Genomic DNA, 10816 nt, shown 5'->3' on the forward strand with positions numbered 1-10816 from the left:
CTCCTTGGGTTCTGTTGTTTTGTTTTGTTTTCTTCCAAAGCTTGGAGGACTGTGTTTCATTTTTCCTGAGTAGGTGAGAAGATCTTACAAGTCCCATCGTTACACTTCCAAAAGTCACTTTGGTTTGGCTGCTTTCCCAAATATTTTCCTTCTTATTGACTGGGCATGGCTGCCTTCTAGCACACAGAGCAATCCCATCCTATTTAAACATTTAGGTGGTTCTTCCTGCTCCTTCCTTTGTTGGTTAGCATTAGACTTTTCTTATTGTTTCCAAATTTCCCCATTCCCTCCCTCTGCAGCTTTTTTCCTCTTTCTTACCCATGTCCTTTGTTCATGGCCAATTTCTTTGTACTTAATATTTCTTTTTTAGTTTTACTGTGCTCACTCTCTCTGAGCCTGGTTTTGTTGTATGTGCAGTCTGTCCCAACTTCCTTAGGCCCTTGTACCTTCTGTTCTACTACAGGACTGGTACCTCTCTTGTTTCCTGCTCCTCCCTCTAATTACATTGCCCACATTACTTCCTCATGAAAATATATGCACACCTGACTGCAGCCCTAGTTGTTTATTGCTGTATCATCTTTGGCTGCAGACCCTCCATCTTCTAGCATCATTTCCCCTACTGTAGCTGGGGAACCTTCTCCCTCCTGACAGTGTCTGTCTCCTGGTTTCTCTCCTTACATGTTGAAATCACTTAGGGGGCTTCCCCTAAAGAAATCCTTCTGACAAGCAATGTTGTGGTAGCAGGGGATGCTGAAAGCATTCTTTCCTCTGATCCATCAGAACATGGATAACCTTCTGCCAAAAGGCCTTTCGCCCTCTCTTAAATCTCAAGCTAAGCTGGCCTCGAATGCCCAATTATCTTATATCCCTCGAGCTCTCTAGAAGGCTCTAGAACTACAAGCTGTTGAGCTTACTAACTTCATGTGTTACCTGGTAAATATGTTACAGAGATTTTTTTGAGGAACCTCTTCCTAGAATAGCTGGGGGGTCCCTAAATGTAGGCACGAGGTGTCTAGTGCTAAGCTCATTTGAAGTGCTTTGATTTGATGCCAAGGGAGGATCCTCTGTCCCCTAAAATAATGCTATCTCTGTCTAAAATAATGCTGTCCTCACTGTATCTCTAACTTCGCAAATTTTGTTGCCTCTTGGACCCTTTCAAGAAAGGGGTACTCCTCAGCTACACTATTCATCCTCTCCTCTTCTTCAAGAGGTAAGACTGACCTTGTGATACTTGGTCAGGAAATTGCCAGTAAGGTGGAGCAGGAATTGGAAGTCCAGCAGAGCAAGGAGGAAGGTTGTCCAAAGGATGACTGAGAAGCTTAGACTCAAGGCTCCCTGGAGTCTGTTGGGGTAAAAGGCTATCTGCAGCACTTCCCAGAGAAAGCTTATTCCAGGACAAAAGGGTAACAAGCCTTTGTAATCCCTCCACAACTGATCTATTCTCTTGGCTCGGAAAGTCTGACCGAAGATGAGGAAAAGATTTGGGAACTGGGGTGTCACCACCTTTCTTCCGGCTTTCTGCCTCTAAGGGTGTCTCCATATTTGTAGAGTGGTTTGCTATTAGGATTAGTGACCCTGGCCATGAGTACTCCCATCTTATGTGCTCTAGCAAAGTGTCTAAATTGTGATGGCTGAAAATCAGGATTTATAAAACAGGACTCTGTGGTATCCAGATGCGCTCCTTCTGTATAAAAGGGTTGTTGCAACACTGAGGTATTGGGTGTTTTTAAAAAAAAAAAAAAAAAAAAAAAAAAAGGCAAGCCCAGCTGACGGGTAGAATAGAGGGACAGAGTGGCAAATCTTCTCTCTCAGAGTTGATAAATCAAAGTTCTGAGAGCTGCTGAGATTTTGGTGAGTGTACCTGCTCCAGCACTGTCCAGTTATGAACTGGTATTCAACATTGAGAAAAATGTTTGCATCAGGAGTTGCTTGCTGTGCTCACTGGTGTGATTTTCAAGTAGATTGGCCCTGGATCGGAGTGTAATGACATCCTGCAGCAAGAATGGATAGTGTTGAGCAACTGATTATCTTAAAGGTGATCTTAAAGGACTGTTTTCTTTGAGTTGTGTGTGGATGCCTGGCAGAGGAGAGCTGTTTAAGTCACTTCTGCTTGCAGTGTGTCAACATCTGGCATTCAGTTTTTCTCTCATCTGGTGAGTTCTGTTTATGGATTGTCTCCTTAGTACAGGAAGAGTGAAAGCTGGCCTACCAGCATTTTAGCAGTTTGTTGAAAGGTGAGACTTTATAGCTACTCTCAGGGACTTGTGGCCAGCCTGGCAGCTAGAGAGGAACGTGTTAATTGAGTGGAAAAGTGGGGTGCAAGGAAGGAAAGAAAAAAGGACCCAAAGCTATGTCAGGCACTCTGTTTTGGAGGTGGATTGTAACTAATAACTTCTTCCATGCCCTAGAGGGGAGAAAGGGTTTATTGAAAAACATGTAAACCAGAGCAGATGAGAGAATTGGATTCTCTAGGTTCTTCTGGTTAAACTAAGCAGCTGAGACTACCTGGAACAATATAACTTACTGCAGCCCTCATCAGAAGCTCTTCTAAAATTACACAGCATTTGAGAGGTTGATTGTGGATGTTTTAGCCTGTAACTTGGTTGTCTGCAGCCCTGACATCATCACTGTTATTCCAAGTCCTCAGAGCAGGGTGCTCTCACTTTCATGAAGATGGATTGTATAATGGTGCCCAAGAGGAGGGACCTCTCTGGCTTGATTAACAATGGTAATGAAGGCCTTTTCACAACGGTTCAGATTCTTGATGGGGATATGATGTATCCATATTGGACTTAAACCTGCTCATGCTAGAACAGATCTATTCAATTGTGTCTGCTTGGAATAGTTTCCACCTTGTGTGTAGGAATGATATGATGCTTGTTTCCTCTCCTGTCCTTAACCAGGGAAGGATGTTTGGTGCTGAGGCTTCCTTATGCCCTGTAGGCATTTTACTTGGTATTCCTTAAAGAACAGGAGAATGACTGTTAATTTACTTGAAAAGTGAACAAATTGGAGAACTGGAGGACTAAGAGGCTATGAATTCCAAAAGAGCCTTTTAAGAATGCTTAAAAATCTTACTGCAAGTCACTGGAGCTCATGTTTCCAGTATGCAAGCCTGTGACAAGCGGACTACAGCTTTCTCTGGCAGCTTCAGAGGATGATATTAGGAAAAGTTTGTGCACTGATCTGATCTATAGTGAGAAAGGCCAAAGTGGTTTTGAGGGGAAGATCACATGCACCTTGTCAAGCTCCACTCAAAAAAGCACTTTTGGCACACTGGAAACTAAAACAGTCCTCAACATAGCCAAACTATGTTCGCTGGACAAATACCAAGCCACTTCTGCACCAGTCTACTAATGTTATCTTCATCTTCTTTATTCTCCTGCTTTAAGTTTATTCTGAGACTTTAGCAGATTATTCAGCAGGCTAAATTGTCTAACATACAATAATTTGTCTAAGACATTCAAATGGAAACACTTTTCTTTCTGCATATTGCCATTGGTTTGATTGAGAGGGGTTAGTTTTTCTACCCTTGATCAGTCTGCTCTCTTCCATATTTGATAAGACATCTGAAAACCGTGGTGACTGCTGAAATAAAAAGGTGGAGATGAAGCTGGTAGAAGGTACCCCTTACAGTTCCCATCCTTTCTGAAGGTGTGCAAGGAGTTGATGGGTGTGAGCTGTTGGTGGTGGCTAAGCATCACTAAGCATCTGGAGGACACCACCTTCTTGTCCTCCAGATGCTTAGTGATGATCAGGAGTGGTCAGCATGGATTCACCAAGGGGAAATCATGCTTGAGCAACCTGATAGCCTTCTCGGATGGAATGACCGGCTGGGTAGATGAGGGCAGCGCAGCGGATGTTGTCTGCCTTCACTTCAGCAAGGCTTTGGACGCTGTCTCCCATCACATCCTCCTAGGGAAGCTCAGGAAGTGGGGGCTAGATGAGTGGAGAGTGAGGTGGATTGAGAACGGGCTGGATGGCAGAGCTCAGAGGGTTGTGGTGAATGGCGCAGAGTCAAGTTGGAGGCCTGTAGCTAGTGGTGTCCCCCAGGGGTCAGTGCTGGCTCCAGTCTTGTTCAACATATTCATCAACGACCTGGAGGAAGGGACAGAGTGCACCGCACCCCCCCAGCAAGTTTGCTGATGACACAAAACTGGGAGGAGTGGCTGACACACCAGAAGGCTGTGCTGTCTGCCATTCAGCGGGACCTGGAGAGGCTGGAGAGCTGGGTGGAGAGGAACCTCCTGAAGTTCAACATAGGCAAGCGCAGGGTCCTGCCCCTGGGGAGGAGTAACCCCAGGCACCAGTACAGGCTGGGGGTTGACCTGCTGGGAAGCAGCTCTGCAGAGAAGGACCTGGGAGTCCTGGGGGGCAACAAGTTCAGCATGAGGCAGCAATGTGCCCTTGTGGCCAAGAAGGCCAAGGGTATCCTGGGGTGCATCAGGCAGAGTGTTGCCAGCAGGTGGAGGGAGGTGATCCTTGCCCTCTCCTCAGCCCTGGTGAGGCCTCACCTGGAGTACTGTGACCAGTTCTGGGCTCCCCAGTCCAAGAGAGACATGGCACTACTGGAGCGATTGCAGCGGAGGCCTACAAAGATGATGAGGGGACTGGAGAACCTCCCCTCTGAAGAAAGGCTGAGAGAGCTGGGCCTGTTGAGCCTGGAGAAGAGAAGACTGAGAGGGGATCTCATCAATGTGTACAAGTATCTGAAGGGGGAGTGTCAAGAGGATGGGGCCAGTCTCTTCTCCGTGGTGCCCAGCGACGGGACAAGAGGCAATGGGCAGAAACTGAACCACAGGAAGTTCCATCTGAACCTGAGAAAAAACTTCTTCACTGTGAGGGTGACAGAGCATTGGAACAGGTTGCCCAGAGAGGTGGTGGAGTCTCCTTCGCTGGAGATATTCAAAACCCGTCTGGATGTGATCCTGGGCAATGTGCTGTAGGTGACCCTGCTTGAGCAGGGAGGTTGGACTAGCTGATCTCCAGAGGTCCCTTCCAACCTAAACGATTCTGTGTGATTCTGTGTGACATGGATGAGCAAAGGAAACAGATGCCAGGAGGAGGCCCTGTGATTTAGTGTGGCCTGTTTGTTGTTTTCAGGGCTTTCATTGGAAGGTATGGATAAAGAATGTGATCAGTGGCTTACTGCTCCCTGCCCTTCTTCAGTGCCTCTGGGGACTCTGGCCCTATTCCTCAGCCAGGGTCTGCTGACAAGCTCAGTAGGTATGAGTGAGTGAGTACCTCAGCTCAGAGTACTTTCAGCTCCTAGGGGTGTTTCAGACTCAGCACAGGCACAGATAAGGCTGTGAAGCTGGATACTGGACTCGTCAGAGCTGCTGTGCTACAGCTCCAGTCCTGCCTGGCCCATGGACAGTGGCATTGGCTGCAGTCAGAGCAGAGGGGAACAATGGCTGGGTAAAGGTCAAGGCCTGTCATGGTGGTACTTGTTCAGGTTGCATGATGTGGGATTACTGGGATAGAGGTGGAAAACATGGGCTATGCTGGCACCCCAAGGCCAGCTGGAGCATGCAGATCTGGCAAAAGGTGGCCTGAGTATTTAGCAATGGGTCAGCTTAGTGTTGGAGTTCAGCTCTGTCAGGCCATGTGGTGTAGCTTCCATTGCTTGTCCAGGAGCAGGAGGGTCTTCTGCTCCTCACAGCACTGCCAGCATGTGGTACCTCTTGAGCAGGTACTCACCCAGCATTTAGCAGCTCTTGCCCTGCTGTTCCCATCATCCCTGGATTGCCTTCAGCTGTGCCTCAAATGGTGGCTCCCAATCCAGACTATCAGTGTCTGTTTAGGACTGTGCTGCTCTACTTGCTCCCTGTCCTTTGCCAGGATTTGTTAGATGGGCCTTTGGTCTGACCCAGAAGGGCTGTTCCTATTTCTCAAGTGCTGCCTCCACATTTCTTCCTACCACTGTGATCTACTGAGGAGGAGATGGCATTGCAACTAAATGGGTCACCAAGCCCTTGACGTCTCAGCATATTTTTTATGGTCCAGCCATTGTTTGTTTGCCCTACCATCCCTGTAGGACTTGCCTGATCTATTTCAGTTGATCATGGACCACCTTTATTGCAGACTTGAGGCAGCTGGGCATTGTCACAAAACCTTGCAATCAGGTTTGGTTGTACCCTCTGTAGCATTGCTTTTCCACTTGTTCTCAGGGGCTCGCCCCTTCTCACTCTACTCTATGGCCAGGTAAACTCTATTTCTGACAACAAAACAGATCAGCACCCACTTTCGAAGAAAACAATGCCCTTTTCTAGTGGGAGCCCGTTTCTGTACTATATATGAAGGACTGCAAGAATCTACCATGGAGTTCTGAATGTTGAGTGAATGCATGCATTCACAAGTCAGGATTGTGAATTTGGGTGGGACGAATCTGCAGAAAGTTTTGCATTTCTCAGTTTTCCAGATGCCTGCTGCTAGCATCTATTTTGCAGTGGACTACTGTTAGCTCAGGGTGTTTGTATTCAGTCTTTATATGGAATTTACAATATTTGCTGTGGTCTTGCCTGTAATGGAAATTATGAAGCATGGGTTCTCCCTGTTTTGTTATCTTAATGATTGACTGGATGATAAACCTAGAGGAGCAAGTTCACTGGGGTGTTTTCATTTGTTTTTTTTCTATTAACCTTTTCAGCTGACTAAGTCTCTTGCTATAATGGGTAGAAAGTTCAACTGAGGCTATTTTAGTCAACAAGATACCCAGAGCTGATCTGCTTGGATTTAAGCCATAAACTAAATTAAGCCATAAAGTGAGATGACCAAACTTGAGTTAGATTTGCCTGTATATTTCAAAAGACTCTTTTAAAAAGTAGTGATAATTCCACATGAATTACTTTTCCAGAAACGGTTACCAAAAGAGAATTGGATGCTATGTGGTGGTTTGTAAACTTGCTGCTCTTGCCAATTAATTTTTATTTCCAATGCATGTAACTTTTTTTTTTTTACTCATATGGAAGGAATATTGAAATGTTTTTTGAAATGCTTACACTGCCATTCTTGCACATAGGTGGATATTAGAGAATTACTGGCATGCTTCTAGACCTTATTCTCTAGGTGTTAGTAGCATCAGCTGGATAAATGCGTGTAAAACCCAACAAGTCAACTTTAGATAGATCAGTGGAGAATGTAAACATCCACTGAATTATCTGTGCATATCAGTCATACAGCTGATGAAGATGACTGTGCAAAGATGTTTCATGGAAGATTTAGGGGAAAGAATTACAACATTTGAAATACCTACATAGGGTGGGGTTTGTCTCACCTAACCATAATACATTTCCTCTGAGTTAGTAGTGTAGACTCTCCCTGTATTCAGACTCTTCTAGGAAAACTCACTGTGTCCTTAGCTTGAAGTCCACATAGTTTCAGGACCTTTGAGTCTGTTAATTAGGGCCGTCTTTCCTTTGAGCTCTTTGAATGCAGAACACTACATCCACACCCCCCAATATTATCTGGATGGCTGCTCACTTTGTTAGAGCCTCTCCTTCTCCAGGAAGGAAAACAGTTGTTGGTAGTGGGAAGAGTTTTACCAAGCAACCTTATTAGTTCATTTTGACAAAGTGATGTATTTTGTTTTTGTTTTGTTTTTCCCTTAATTGGGGACTCTCATCAATGTACACAAATATCTAAAGGGGAGGGTGTCAAGAGGATGGGGCCAGACTCTTTTCAGTGATGCGCAGTGACAGGACAAGAGGCGAGGTTGTGGAGTCTCCTTCTCTGGAGATATTCAAAACTGTCTGGACACGATCCTGTGCAACGTGCTCTAGATGACCCTGCTTGAGCAGGAAGGTTGGACTAGATGATCTCCAGAGGTCTCTTTCAACCTTGGCCATTCTGTGATTCTGTGATAATGGTATGTGGTCAAATCAGCCACATCCACACACCTAGGTTGGTGTTAGTGCAGTTATATACCGTGTCCTGCCTGACCTTAGGGGCTTTCTGGTGATAGTTTCCATTTATAGTTTCTCCCTTGCAAACCCTACCCCCCCCCCCTTTTTTTTTTTTTTTTCCCAACTCTTAGTCTGCTTTGGATATATCTTATGCTTGGGGATCTGCTTCTCCTGTGGGGCCAAAAGTTTGGATCTTTGTTTTATTAAAGCATTTATTGGGCCCCATCAATGTTAATGCATCTCTCCACAGAGGGACGACTTCTGGTTGTTGTTGTCTCCTCTAAGTAAATAGGTAATATAAGGTCTTGCAATGAATTGTAGAGAAGAGAACAATGAAAGACAGTGCATCAGACCCATCCATTCCTCCCACAGTACCTTTATCTCTAAGGTTATTTCTTTTGAATGAGGGTAGATTACCTGTTTTCTAGAATTCATACTTTGCAGGACAGAGCTATCTTTGCCTGCCAACCTACCCTTGCTGGTGAGGCCTTTTTTCCATCTATGGGATCATGTCTTTTAGTAGCTCCTGTGTGCGTTTATCTTTGTGGAGTGGTCCTAGGTACCCGTCTGTTTGTAAAGATATTGGATAACCGCTTGGTTTAGACTATACTAATCTACTGAGTGTAGTCCCTGGTGTAGTAAGCACCTTATAGCAGGGTAGTGTTATCACTGATATCAGTGCTCAGTGTGTCCATCCTTCTCCAAAGCTTCTGAAGAGTTCACTGTTCATACTGGCACCAAATGATGCTTCTCTGCTTGAGTTCCCAGGACTTATGCTAGATTTTGCAAATGGTGATGAAATTAATATTTGCTTTCTTTTTAAGCCGCCTCTGGGTAACTGTATCTGCGTGGAATAGTGCAGGTTACTCAAGCTTAGAACAGATATGTGGACTATCACTTTAAAATAGAAATTACTTACCTTGGTGCTATACACAATGTAGTCCTCATCTCCCTCTTCTTCATAGTCCAGCATAATTTTCTTTCAGATTTTTTGCTATCTTGGGTCCTTACAGTTTAACACATGGGGAAATTAAGGTCTTGGCCATAACCCACTGATACAGGACAAATGTCTCCAGTCTCAAGGCTCTTGGTAGAGTTGGAAGAGGTGTTTAGATAACATACTCATGTTCTTAGTAAGCTTCTTCCTTAGTCACAGAATAGCATCCTCACTTCTGCACAACATGTAAAGCTTGGCAAACTGCAGAATTTGGATGCTTTTTCCTGATTCACTGAGGATGCTGCTGCTTGGTGGTCTCAGGAAAATGTGGAACTATATTACTGCAACTAACAACGTATGTAACAAACTACTGAATTCCTGTTTATAAAAGCAGAAGCCAACTCTATTATGTATATATGTATATTCTGTAAATGACAGAGGACATCATGACAACATCACGTAGGGTACATGGAGTACTCCAGTCCCTTTAAGCCGTGTGCCCTACCTGATGTTTCATGTGTGAGCCTTAGCCCTGAATTGCTGGGTTTCCTGCTATCTCCTACTATATGCAGCATGTTCTTGTTTGGTTCCAGTGTTCATTTTGGTTTGGGTCAGCACAGGAGGGAGCATGCTCTTTGAGCGGGTCAGAATCTAGGATGTTATTTACCTAGACTTTAGGTTGTTTGGATGGGTGAACTTGAGATGAGGGTATGACACATTCAGCATCCTTCTGCAGCTCAAGTGTGAAGAGTCTTTGCTGGGCCCTGTGCATGTTTTCAGAAGCAGAAGAGATGCTGCAACTTTTGGAGGAAACGTTCCCTTTTATTGGAAATTACAGTCTTAGAGGTAGCTGAGACATTTGAGGAGACAAGGTAGCAAAGCTGCTCCTACACGGAGGTCCTGGAAGCTGGTCTGTCACAGGAAGGACTGCAGCAGGTGAGATCTTGGTGGGCCTGAAGGTGACTGGAAGAACTACAGCTGAGGATGCTGAGCTAGGGGAGGCATTTCATGATGGAAAGGGTAAACAGGAATGATCTTGTTCTTGACCTTCACCTCCATCCAGTTGTCCTGTTCAGTCTACTTGTTTTTATTAGATTACAATCCCAGCTTTGTTGGGTGTTCCACAGGAATACCCTGGGTGGGAGCTTGAAGTTAATGACAACTTTATGGCTAACCCAGGCCTAGTTCCCTAGTTAGAGGGATGGTGGTTTGCTCACCATGGCAACACAGTCCTTATGATCAGTCCTAAGTAACTCAGAGATACTGTGCACTAAAGGTAGTGAGAGCAGTGCTGGGTTCCAACCTGTGTCCGTAAGAATTAATGTCAGATATGCTCACTGACAAACTTGGGGTTTCCAGCAAAGAAGGAAACAGTTTGTGTTCCTAATAACATGATGATTTAAAAAAAATGTGAAGGAAGTTGTGGGTGCCTAAGTAAGGGAGTATCATGAAGGATGAAGGAAGGTATTTGGCTGGGTATTTGGTATAGAGGAGAGGTAGTTCCAAGAGGTAAGGCTGTTCTATGTGGAAAACGTATGCTAGGAAATGAGACCTGTTTTAGGTGTTGGCATGCACTTGTCCATACCCTTAAACTATGAACAAGTGTTTTTGATAGCTGTGGCTGCTGTGTGTGACTTGGTGCTGTCTGTATGTTTAGAGTGTGTCTAACAGAAAGGATATTTTGGGAGGACTGAAGGGTTTAGGTATCCTTAAACTTTTGTCTCCGCAGCCTGATGAAGGCTGGGCAGAATGACTGGAACAGATTCCAGTTTAAGCTGAATGCAGAGAACTAGAAAGCCAAAACAATTGCATATGTGCGTCTATGTAAATGCCAGAAAACAAGGAAATAAGACCGGGTTTCAGATGCCTTGGATTAAAAACGATGTTGATAAGGATATTAACAAAGATAAACACACTGATTACTTGATGGAAGGAAGGCACTTGGTGGGAATGTAAGCTGGGTAAAAAGCAAGCC

Source organism: Struthio camelus, chromosome 23 (assembly GCF_040807025.1).
Source record: "Struthio camelus isolate bStrCam1 chromosome 23, bStrCam1.hap1, whole genome shotgun sequence".
Taxonomy (NCBI): domain Eukaryota; kingdom Metazoa; phylum Chordata; class Aves; order Struthioniformes; family Struthionidae; genus Struthio; species Struthio camelus.